Below are 12,082 nucleotides of genomic sequence, written 5' to 3'. Positions count from 1 at the left end.
TTTTTTTTTTTTTTTTTTTTCAAATTTTATGTATGACAGTTATCATTGTTTGTCTATTCGTAAAATGTAGTATTTTTAATCCTAAAATTTAGTCATTTACTACACATCCATAACATAAGTAAATAAAAGCTTAATTTGAAAATTTTATGGCAACACGTTAATTGTATACAAAAGAAATATAGTTTCTATTACAAAAGAAATTTTTTTACAACAGTTTCTTAGATAACAACCACTTTAATACATATAATAATTCTTGTAAAGTCTCTCACCCGAACTTATCTAATATTCCATTCCAATGACTCCTCAATGCAATCCAAAAAGTTTGTGTGTACGTGAACCTGAGAGAGATAAAAGAATTAGGGTTAAACCAAGTATTTAAAAAAAAAAAAACTTTAATTAACAAACCAACGTTTCAATGTATATGTTGTTAAAGATAATAGCTTAAGTTTGTTAGAGTTTGTGTTTGAAATATTTGAATTCAAATAGAAATAGAAAATTCTTCTCCAAAAAAAAAAAAAAAAAAAGAAATAGAATAAAGCAAACATTTGAATAAAATAGTAGTAACCATTTTTTCTGGGTAGTGGGCTTTCGGTGGAGTTAAGTTATCCGAAAATGTTGATAGTGATAGTTGATAAGGATAAAAGAGATCGTGATAGAGAACATGGTGAGATGCTTACTGGAAATTTAAAATTCAAAAATTTGCAGTTATTTAGGAAACGTTTAGTGGTTGTAGCCTTGCATTGTGTAGATAAAAAAATAATAGTCATAAATTATGTGGATAAAAAAATTATGGAATAAAAAAATAATAGTAATGAAATTGATAATTTCTCAACAATCAAAGCAACGCAATCCTCTTCTCAAAAAAAAATAAAAATAAAAATCAATGCAATATTTAATGCACTCATCATTGGAATGAATCATTCATCCCTGTTCAAAATTAATCATGATGTGATGAAAACAAATAAGATTCTAGGTCGAATACTAATAAAAGGACAAAATTTATATACAATTTCTTAAATTACTTAATTACATGTAGTTAAATAATCACATTAACCAATAAATTACATAGTTAATTTTTTTTTAATTATTGAAACGACAGAAATCACACCATTGAATATAATTTTTTTTTTTTTTTTAAGATAAAATTTTTAGTACTGAATTGCTCAAAATAAATAATTAATTATAACAATTAAAAAGCGAAACCTAAAGTTTAGACTTTAGACTTTTAAATTGACGATTTTTTCTTTTTTCTTGAACCCACCTGATGACCAAATGCATGTGGGCCCATAAATTTGAGATGGATAACCCTTTTTTTTTTTTTTTGAGATGTAGACAACTTTAATTGGATAATTTAGATATACTTAAAAGTTACACAAATTAAAAAAAAATCATTCTAAATAAAAAAATTTAGTAGCTGTTTAGTAGTGATAGACGTGTAGATGATTGTGGTTAACCTTTTGATAAAGTTGGATGTATTTAGTGCAAATGCAGTTAGAAATAGATAATTGTGGTTAACCTTTTGATAAAATTAAAAACCTTTTTTTTTTCTTAAGAAAGAATAAAATTAAAAACCTAATAAGAGAGTGATGGACGTTGTTGACCTTTTTTTTAAAAAAAAAAAACTCACTATCTATTCATGGTTATAATTTCTTAAAATGTAAACAAAGACTATTAAAAGAGGTAAGTGAAGCCATACTGTTTACCTGTTGGAGAATGATTTTGAATACTTCTTTTTTTGAATACTTCTTTTGTAGCATAAGAAAGCCCTGTCTTTGGATCATAATACCTACAACATAAAATGACAATTCATTAAGAAGTACAATGGTAGAGTATATGAAGGAACCATTTATTTCAAAATTACATTTTAAAATAAAGAAGAAGGAAAAAAAAAAAAAAGAGTTAACGTGATACATATAAGAAAAAAAAAGTAGAACTTAAAGAAAGTCAATCATAAACAAAAGAAAAGAAAACAAAGAGGAACTTGCAAAAGATAGAACCTGAAAATTTGTTGAAACCTCTGACAGTAAATATTTTTAATATGAAGAAAAAGAGAAGATGATGTAGAGCTAAACTAAATGTCTTCAATCTGAAGAAGAAAGAGAGAGAGAAAGTGAGATAGAAACTGTAAAGCGTACGTGAGTTTGTGGTTTTAAAGTGTAGGAGTTTTAATTTACATATCTATCCTCTGTAGTTGAAAACTTGTAAGTGGGTATGATGAGGGTATCTTAGGCATGAAAAATGTGGAATCCAAACAGGGGAAGCCCCTTAAATAGTAGTATAGATGATTAAAAGAAAAAGTTGCCTTAAATGTGCCTACAATTGTGTGAGTAATAAATTATAGTTCCATCATAGTTCCATTGGTGGATAGAAAAAAAGAAAAAGAAAAAAAGAAGAGGCTCCTTCGTTGGTCAAGAAAGTCATTGACATCTGTTAACTGAAGATTGAGAAGATGTAAAAGGAAGAGCAGAAGGTAAGAAAGATCAAAGATATGATAAAATTAATGGGAATGATAAGAGATGAATGAAGGCTTAAAATTCGAGTGGAGGTTCACCGATGAGTTAAGAGTACTAAATTTAAAAGGTTTTGAATAGGCGCGTTTGATTGGGAAATTGATGAAAGAATGATGATTTACACCAAGTGTGCTAGAATTGAGTCTCAGAGAGAAGAAATCAAACTAGGAATATGGAATTGATTGGGAAAAAGATGGCTAATAGGGACTCATCTTTTTCACAATATATTCTATTCAATCTGAACGATGGCCATAGTGCGTTAGAAACTCCTTCTTTTTTCTTTTTTAAATAATAATAATAATAATATAGTGGTTATGGTGGCTCCAAATATAGTCAATAAAAGTTATAAAACTAGAGATTCCTCTTCCACGAAGTTGCCTCAATGCAATTTTAGGACTTGACTCATGACTTACCTCAATAGTCAATTAAGAATAATTTTAGGTTTGATAATGAGAAAGAATGATAAATTTTTTTAAGAGAGGGATTCAAAAGGGAAAAAAGAAAATATATTGGGTAGGTACAGATCTTTTTTTTTTCTTTTACGAGAAGAAGGGTAGGTTAAGATTCTTGGTTAATAATAATAAAAGAATAAACTAATATACTATTATACTGTATGTACCTATAGTTGAGTCACACAATGTGGTTTTGGTTTTTATTCTGTTGAGATAACATATATTTTTTTCCAGAATCCACTATGTTTGTACTGACATGGAGGGGACCATGGAAAAAAAAAGGTATTTAAATTAAAAATACATATTCTTAAGACAAAGATAATCAGAGTAGTTGAATCTTTCCCTAAAGGCATTATGTTTGTTTAAAATTAAGCATGGCACTACTGTGCATTTTTAGCGTGGTCACTTCACAAATATAAGTACTTGTAGGGTGTGGAGGGTTAGGGCCGGGCTTTAAGTCTCTAGGAGGGAGCTTCACACACATATATACACTTAAATTAAATTAGGTTAGAGTAAAATTTCAATCTTATATAAAATAAAATAAATTAAGCATGGCATATTCTTAGGTACATTCCTATGATATTGTCTACTTAAATAATTGCCAACTGAAAGAATTTTTTTAAAAAAATAAATAAATAAAAGAAAAAGTTGCCTTGTTCATTTTCTCTTCTCTCCAATTTTTTATAGCCGCCCAACGTATAAAAAGAGAAGTCTTTAAATAATTTAACGGAAAAACATCATGATATAATTTTCAAGAAAGTGGTTTGTTTTATTGGCTTAGAATATCTCTATCATCACCTATATTCCAAAAGTAGCTAATGATTATATATTCGACATGTAGGTGAATTGGAAATGGGAGAAAGTGGGAATCTTTTTTCTTGACAATGCACATTCATGTGTAAACATCTTTATCACTGTTCTTTCCTTGAGCTTTCAAAAAAAAGGTGAATACTCTCTATCACAATTGTTTTCTTTCTTTTGCTGAATTTTTTATTGTTTCTTAACCCTTAAGTTGATGAAATTTTATGTTTTTATTTTTTATAATTCTATATTTTGTTGATTCGTTTAGTGTTGTATTTTTTAATTCTCCATCACAAGTCTCGTTTTTCCCTCGGATTCAGATCCTCTAGATTTCTTAGGATACTCTACCAAATAGATTTCCTTAAATCCTAATCACTCTTTTATGATTTAAGGGTCTAGATTCTATCATGTCAGCATTCCACTAACAATACTTTTAAAATAATAAAATAATGTTGCAAACGAAACAATTAAGATTATTGTTAGTGGAATGTTGACATGGCAGAATTTAGGCTTTTAAATCATAAAAGAGTGGTTAGTTTAAGGAAATCTATTGGTAGAGTATCTTAGGAAATCTAGAGGATTTGAATCCTTTTCCCTCTTAAAATTTTTGATGATTTTAGTTTGTATTGACACTTAGTTATTTTGAAAGTAAAGATTTGAGTTTATATTCAAATAAAATCTACATGGTCATATATTTAAATGTGCCTACAAATTGTGTGAGTAAAAAATTATTATATCGTCTATCTTAATTAATGCCTTTAGTTTAATTTTAATTTTGGTTAAAATAATATTATAATTTTGTGGTGAGTTTTGATTATCATGATAATTTCCATAAAGAAAGAAGAAATTTGTACAATATTTGCAACTTAAAAAGTTTAGTTCTAAATAAACAAATTGGGAAAACAAACGCACTATAAATAGTAGTTAAAATTAAGAATATGGACCACCTTAAAAAAAAATATCAATCAAGCACACTCAAATATAAAAATATAAAAAAAATAAAAAAATAGAATGTTATGTATGTAGAAATAGAGCGATGAAAAATACTTGAAGAAATTGTTTCATTTTTAGAGGGAACAAATTTCAGAGAAAAAATTACGCATTATACCATATCACAAAATAATTATATATTTTCATGCATCACATAAGATAAAGTCTCTATGCGTAGTCTACAAATAATCTCAAGACAATAGATAAAGTCTCATATAACTACATCAAAACATATTTTATCTATATAAAAAAAAATGCATATAACACCCAAAATAGTAAAGAAAAATGTTTACCTTCAATTAAATTGAAGGAAAATTCTTTCAACTAAGTTGGTGGCGATTGATAAAATCATCCACATATACTTTTAGTCATAGGATAAAATTTGGATACAAACTTGGTTGAACCAACACTAGTAAGATGACATGTGTCACTCTCATGCAGGGATGAAACTAGGATTTAGAGCCTCAAAGCACACGCATCAGTGCTTGTATGATAGAACAATTATCACATTTTAGCCAACCAAGTCCAAAATTCATTCATATCAGATAATGCAGAATTGTGTAAAAATACATTTTTGTTATAGTATCTGTGTAAATTTATACTAGCAATATTCATATTGCATTTAGTTTTTTATTCTTTCTTTACTTATGCCGAGGATGAAGGAAGAGAGTAGATGGTGTGTGTTATTTGTAAAGAAAGAGATAATCAAGAAAATTAATATTTAAATGAAATATAGTGTAAAGCAGATAATTTGATGTGAGGTATTTTGAAAAGTGAATGTGTAAAATAGAAAAAAGTAGGTTCTTATGTTAAAATAAACAGAAATTTTTGCATGAGTTAATGTAAATAGGAGATCAAAGTATGAAAAAAAATCATGAAAACCAATTTTTTTAATACATTGCAATACACTAGTCTAGTTAATGTGAATAGGACACCAAAGTATGGAAAAAAAAAAATCATGAAAACCAATTTTTTAATACATTGCAATACACTAGTCTATTAAAAGATGCAAATCAATGGTACAGTCGGTAAAGTGTCACAAATTTCGGTTTCATTTTTTTTTTTTTCTAAGAGTGTTTTAACCTATGTCATCTACTCCTGATAATAGCTTTTTATCATCAGACCAAGACACCAATTGGTTTTTGGTATAGGCGGGGATTGAACCCTAGATCTCTTATTTAACCATCAGAGACTTTATCAGTTGAGCTAATTAGAACCCATAAGAAAATTGGGTTTGACGGAATAATAAATGGAAAGTTAAAAAGTTAGTAAACATTAATTGAGAGAGAGAGTGGTCATATTGAGTTTGATGGAGAGAGAAATATTATTAAATCGAGTTAGATGGAATAATTAATGGAATGTTAAAATGTTAGGAAATATTAAGAGAGAGAGAGAGAGAAATATATATATATATATATATATATATATATATATATATATATATTATGATGGAATAATAATTTGAAAAATGTTAATTGTAAAAGAAAAGGAAAAAAAAAAAAAAAAAGCCAATAGGGTCAATGACGATTGCCGCTGATATGGCTCAACAAGAGCATAGCAACAATAAATGCTACGCTTCAGCTTTTGGAATATTATTACACTTGCGCCAACTTCTGTTGGTCATTTGAATATTTTATTATTTATTTCTCTAGAAGTAGTCAAGCTCATCTCATAGAATCGTGGGTAGAGTAAATAGATAAAACTTAAACTTACTAAGAAATTATCTTAAGGCAAGTCTTTAGCCATTGAGTTAAAATACTCACGGATAACTTTTTTCTAGGTTGGTCTATAGACTCTACACATAAGAATTCCTGTGATATCAATTGGGCCTTACAGCCCATTATAGAATATATAAAGCTCATGCTGAAAAGTTTTTTGAGTTTTGATTTTCATTTTGTACATCGGATTGTAAAATTTCATTGCTCACAATCTTGTCATGGGTTGACTCTACTTGCACAAGTCATTTTTAAGTTTATCAAAAAGTTTAATTTAACATGTTGGAAGTTGGGACATTAAGTTGTATTTTTTATTGATGTTCTAGTGATAAAGCAATAAAGAATCAAAGATAAGGCACTTCCAAAAAAAAAAAAAAAAATCCAAGATAAGGATGACCCTACTTGCAAAAGTTGTTTTCATGTTTGTATGAAATGGAACCGTTGCATTGTGGAAGCTATTTGTTAACTCATGACTTGAGTCATGCCTCATGCCTTCCAAGGATACGATGGTGCATTGAAATTATGCAAACTTATCTATTATTTTCGAGAACCTCTTACCATGGAATATCCAGGTAATTTCTTTAATGTACTCTCCATTAGCTTTTCAAATATTTAATAAAACCTTGTAACTTAATTATACTTTCTGATGGAACTTATTGGTCTAAGCTGTAGATGCAATAGCTAGTTTTTAGTAAATAGGCAAATATACTATATTGGTTCCTACATTTTGAGGTTGCACTTAATTTAGTTCTTATATTTTGGTAGCAATTAATTTGATCTTTATTATTTTCAATTTGAAATCAATTTAAACTCTATTATTAACTTACTAACATAAACATTTTACGTGACAAATGTTTGTGCACTTAGCACACTTATGCTAACGTTGATAATAAAATAATAATAAAAATTGCTACTGCATGTTCTTGTCAGCCAAACACTACAAACCCAAAAACACAAACTTAGACGCAGCCCAAAAAATTCACCATAACTAATTCTATTTCAATTTCAAGCCGTGGATCTCTTATTAGACCCAACACCACTCCTCGAGCTTGTTTGACCAACCAAATATGAAATCTTTGTCTTAAAACAACCAGCTCATAGCATAGCAGAGAAAAACTAAGAGAGAGAAACAGTGACCAAAAGAAAATATAAAACAAAAAATGAGGTACCCGTTCATGGAAAATTCTTAGCTAGTCCGGGACTACAAGGTCAGCTTGCTGACTTTGTAGTCCCAGCCAATAAACATATGCTTATCTGCCATGTTATTCCACTTCAATTTGATATTCTAACGTCCGTTTAACCCGTCAATTCTGAGATACATTCAAATTAGCAAATTCAAAATTGAGCTGAAAATGGGCGGGTATTGAAATTTTGGCATTGAAAACTTCCAAATTGGTTTATGGAATATCAGAATACGTTTTCCTATTCCATGGGATCATTTTCCCCAAACGCCAAACAAAATGTATTCCATGGTACTGCCCCTCTCATTTCCTCCCCGTAATCCGGGGCCTTCTCATCCAAATGCTTTAATGGGCAATCTAAAAACCTTGTAGATCTTAAGGTATGTTGTTCCTCCAACAAAGGATGATAATTCTTGCTCCAAGATTCAAGCAATCACAAATCTATCAAACAATGAATGGAGTGAGTCTATTTCCCTATGTTTTGGTATGACGAATTTCCCGGATTTTCATGGCCATGAAATTTTCTGTCATGGATGTTCTAGATGATTTTATTTATTTATTTTTTTGTTTCCTTTGATACCCATGTTGATCTCTTTGATGATTATGGTTAGTGTTTGATGGAATGATGTTTCTTGTATGGTATTTGTTTTGGGTACTTAGGAATTCATGGCCAATTGATATCACAGTTTATGTTCATTCCTTCTATATTCAACATGTTTGATAATATTTCCCACTGAAAAGAAAAGGCTTTGTCATATTTAGAGAATTTGGGAGTGGACCTTTCGTGAAATTTGTTTATTTCCATGAGAGAAGCTTAGTTCAATCACCAAGACTCAGTCTTGGACATGTTATCATGCTCTGTACACTAGATCAAGATTAGTGCAATGACAATGCTATAAGTTTTGTTCCTTGTTTGTTAGTGTTGTGATCTTTTTGGTCTCTACATATATACATGCATTACGGTGTGCGAAGTGAATCTAAGTTGAAATGTTACATACATTTGGTTCTTTTCTGGTATCTTGGGATTACTTATATAATTATTTGATAAAATGCATGCTATTCTTGGATTTATGATTGGAATCTTCCAAGTGTTTTTTGTTTCTTCATTTATAAATTTTCCAAATTGGTATAGATTTGTCACACTTAGATATTGATATTTGGTAATTGATTCATAAATTTCTCTGTGTTTGAATTTTCATTCATTTGCATTTGTATTTTGGTTGCTTGCAAAATTTTGATTTTCCCACAATGCTTTCTTGGCATATATGCATGGGCAGTGGTGTTATGCCTTCGTGAACAAATTCTTATTTTCACACTAAAGGTAATAATTGATACTATAAATCATTCATGTTATGCCTTCTCCATTGCCTGTTTTACTATTGAGTTTTATATTTTTATTAAATAAAGATAGAAGTTGGGCATCATTAGCCTTTTTTGTTAGCAAACTTGTGTGCTTTTTAATGCACTTCTGAATACAGTTAATGATGCAATGGTGGATTAAGAACCTGCATAAGGAGATGGAAATGGAGATTGAGAAGAGAGGGAATGCATAAGGAAAGAACTGAACAAACAACTGAATTCTCATTGATGACTTTACAATTAGTATCTCACTTATACAATTCCCAATAGCTAAGCAATTAAAAAGTAACTAACTGTAACAGCCATGTAACCAACTATAACTACTTGTAACTGCTGTAACTAACATCTACAAGTGTACACAATAGCTGTAGCAGTGGCAAGATAGTCCTATACTAGATAGATGTTACCCTGAAGTGGTTAGATAATAAATTTTTATTGATGAACATTAACCTAATGATTTGTGTTATGATTCAGACAAACTTGGAAGACACTTGCTTGGAGAGAGGGAATCTCAACTTGCCAAGGATGAAGATGAGGATGAGTAACAAGGCAAGGATGAGGATCAATAAGTTGAACATGAATAAGCTGTCATTATCGGCTTTGGATGAGATGGATAAGTGATGAAGTTCAAGATTGAAGGCTGGCTGGTTTCTTTAGCCAGTAGGATTCATTTGTTGGAGATAGAAATTATTAGCAACTTATTTCCTAAACTTTTGCGAGTGTAGAGGATAGGATTACATTGTTTGCTAGTTAGTTATCAAGTTTATGTTATTAGTTGGGTACCTATCATCAACTATACGTGTCGCATTACATTAATTTTTAGATATAGTTGTGTCAATGTGTGGGAGTCACATTACATTGATTTTTAATGACTGAATACTCTGAATAATCACATCAAATCAATATCTATTTTGTAAGATCAATGGCATTACATTGATTTACATTGAAATGATAGTTGTGTTAGTGTGTGGGTGTCGCATTACATTGATTTGCATTGAAATAATCATTTTGTTACAGAAATTAGGTCACCAAGATTAACTTATTTTTCCTTCTCCATATAAATCTGCATTACAAAGAATAACAGCTTCTTCAAGTGCCATCATTGGGATCCCATGCTCACGAGCAACATCATAAAGTTGCCCCATTTTCTTAGACATCTCTTAGACATAAAGAGAAAATTAGGTTCAATATTTTTGCATTTTTTTTTCTATTAGTCATTTACCATCAATATCTCTTTTCCCTCTACTATCATATAAATATCACATAAAAAAAGACTCTTAACAACTAAAGAAAAAAAATTGCTCTACTATACAGATATAAACAAAGAGTGAAAAAAAAAAAAAAAAAAAAAAAAAAAAATTCTTCATCAAAGACTACAATAGAGTTCAACTTAAGGAGGGGAAAAAATCCCCCTATCCTCACATTTACATTCACATTAACCTCATCATCATCTTAGCTTAGATAAATAAATCTAAATGTTCTAATTTAGACTTCAACCCTAACAGCTTTACTTTTTCTCCCACTGATGCTTCGGCTTAGCCTCAAGTCCTCAACCTTCATTCATGGGGCAACTTCAACTGCTCTGATTTGGGCATCAATGCTAATTGCCTCTGCAAGTAAAATTCATGAATTAATTAAAAAGAAATGGCACATGGTTGCTGAAAATAATATACGTGAGACATCAACACTAATCTAATTAAACAAGAGATGCTTATACATCGTTGCATTTGCTTCTTGTTATAATTGATTCTACATCAGTAAAACCTCTCATTGCAAGTAAGATGCTATAAAGCAACCAATGAAAGCCAATCAGTACATCCCTCAACACAACAACAAAACAAGCAACGGACTATAACTACATATATTATATATACATAACAACCTGTAACTTCAACAACCAACTATGAGAATACAACTATCACCATCTAGAATAACACATCAGCTCAAGGCAAAGCAGAATGTATTGGAACTGAAATTGTAATGCCTATTAATTACAACAACCACAACAACATTATTACCTTAGGCAAACAAATTAAAAACACAGCCAAAAGTCAATGAGATTCTGATAAAGTCAAATTTTTATTATCAAAAGCAAACAAAAGGAACCCAAAGAGAGGGAAAAAAAACCCCACATCAATATATCGACAAAAAACCCCACCTAAAGAAAAATCACTTCAAAGTTTCTAACAGATATTTTCACAAACATCATCTGTGCATTTAAAAAACAACATTAAAATAAAATAAAACAATAAATCAGCCACATTTGGGCGACAGAGAATCTTAAGATGGGAGAGGGTCAAATGGGCAAGCAAGCACCGTTGGTGGTGGTGGTGGTGTGGGACACGGTGGCTGTTGTTACCATGGAGATTTGGCCATGTTTGCCTCACAGAAAGGTGTGTTAGAAGTAATAGAGATTTTCAAATTTGGTGGAGGTAAAGCAGAATAGAAGAGAAAATGGAGAGAGAGAGACAGAGAGAGAGTGGACGAAATGAAGAGAGAAATTTGTGGCATATTAAACATTTAAACCCAAATCTGACATGCCATTCACATCCCCAAAATTTTGAATTTTTTTGAATTTGCTTTCACCGTTTTATAGGTTAACAGACGTTAGGATTATCAATGGTTATTGTGCTGATATGGTAGTTGGGATGATGTAATCTATGTTTTCTACCATGGCGTCAATTTATTGGCTAGGACTACAAGGTCAACAAGCTAACCTTGTAGTCCCGGACTAGCTAAGAATTTCCCCCCGTTCACAACTACCCGTCTTCTCCTCCACCAAAGGCGTGGTCCACATCCGCCAGGTCATTGCTGCAAAACCTTTTGGCTTGGGATGGGGCCACCAGGCTTTACTTCTGGAGTTCAAATCCTCTGTACCACTTTTTGTATACCACTTTATATTCCACAAATCACTACTTGCCATGTTTTCATTTTACTTTCCTTATAGAATAACTGAAGTTTAAAATGGAAAACAATCATACACATGGTAAGTAGCAATTGGTGGAACATAGAGTGGTACACAAAAAGTGGTACAGAGGACTTGGACTGCTACTTCTGTGCCTCCATCGATCTCT

The 12,082-nt window shown here is 30.5% G+C and overlaps 1 protein-coding gene and 3 long non-coding RNA genes across 9 annotated transcripts in view; 2 read left to right on the top strand and 2 right to left on the bottom strand.

The window, feature by feature from the left end:
• LOC126723043 (uncharacterized) overlaps positions 1 to 12,082 on the top strand; it is a 120,309-nt gene that overhangs the window by 90,456 nt on the left and 17,771 nt on the right. The window lies entirely within an intron of this gene.
• Positions 1 to 12,082, bottom strand: part of LOC126723040 (disease resistance protein RPV1-like) — a 137,144-nt gene that overhangs the window by 107,404 nt on the left and 17,658 nt on the right. The gene's annotated exons all lie outside the window — the stretch shown is intronic.
• Positions 7,407 to 9,957, top strand: LOC126723044 (uncharacterized). Its single transcript, XR_007654127.1, has 2 exons — positions 7,407 to 8,109; positions 9,483 to 9,957. It is a non-coding gene; the product is annotated as an uncharacterized LOC126723044 (long non-coding RNA).
• On the bottom strand, positions 10,393 to 11,814 carry LOC126723045 (uncharacterized). The gene is made up of 2 exons (XR_007654128.1): positions 11,167 to 11,814; positions 10,393 to 10,618 (listed from the first exon to the last, which is right to left on the bottom strand). It is a non-coding gene; the product is annotated as an uncharacterized LOC126723045 (long non-coding RNA).

The sequence above is a fragment of the Quercus robur genome, chromosome 4, assembly GCF_932294415.1.
Source record: "Quercus robur chromosome 4, dhQueRobu3.1, whole genome shotgun sequence".
NCBI lineage: Eukaryota > Viridiplantae > Streptophyta > Magnoliopsida > Fagales > Fagaceae > Quercus > Quercus robur.
Note: the sequence above shows the minus strand (reverse complement) of the source record. Positions and strands in the feature narration are given on the sequence as shown.